Below are 1,025 nucleotides of genomic sequence, written 5' to 3' on the forward strand. Positions count from 1 at the left end.
TCCGGGGATCCAAACCCAGTCGTGAATCCGTGGAACCACCTCAATTGGGCTCTTCACGTCTTGGATCCTCTACCATAGATGGTGAAAAAGTAAGTAACTGATTGTAATTTCAAAACTAATAGCCATAACTGTCAATACATTTATCCCGCTGTGAGAAGACGGTCAGTGCCTTCATGAAGAAAACAATTTTTGCATCTGTCTACGGAACCACGATTGGACCCAAGCGCTCACTTCTTCGTCCGAAGTAAGTCGGGCTATTCTGAGTACACTGCAGAAGTGTTCACTTGAAATTGGCTAACCCTTTATCTCCTTATAACCAGAATATGGTTCGGTAATATCTAGATCATAGCTTATTTCCAAAGAGAAAGAAATGTCTTACTCTTAGATCCTAAACTTTTGGGATAAGTCTGAAAATATGAAACATAAGTTCCATAAGATGATGTTATGTAAAAATCATTTATATTACAGGTTTAACTCTGTAGTTTCAAATTTCAGTGGATATGAAATTAGAGAAAAACAAACAAAGTAGTTTGAGAAGAATATGCAAAGTGCTTAACTCTACAGAATGTTCTACAGAATATTTTTACACAGAAATCCATATGCTGTTAAAATCTTAACTTTATATCTTCAGATTTCAGCGAATGTAAAACTCGTTTAAAACATTGTTGTTTGATGGAAAATATTGAAATGAGGAGGTCCAAACTCAAGATTAATGAAATTTACATGTTTCTGACCCATCTCAGTATCTAATTAAAAGATTTCTAATTATCAGATTTGTAGTAGGCTGTTGCACGTGACTATGGCTATACGCCCATATAATAGGGCGCGCGCTTGGCTTAGCGAAAAAGGACGAGAAATGGTGTAGTCGAAGCGTCAATTTCAACACCATTTAATGCTCGCAATCTAAACACGTTTTTACTTTCCATTCGTCTGATTCATAGCTAGAGGTCCGATGTGGCTTCTTTGTATACGTTGAATACGATAGTTCTGTTTACGACGACTTGCTGATAAGTAATGGCTCCAAA

Source organism: Schistocerca piceifrons, chromosome 5 (genome assembly GCF_021461385.2).
Source record: "Schistocerca piceifrons isolate TAMUIC-IGC-003096 chromosome 5, iqSchPice1.1, whole genome shotgun sequence".
Classification (NCBI taxonomy): domain Eukaryota; kingdom Metazoa; phylum Arthropoda; class Insecta; order Orthoptera; family Acrididae; genus Schistocerca; species Schistocerca piceifrons.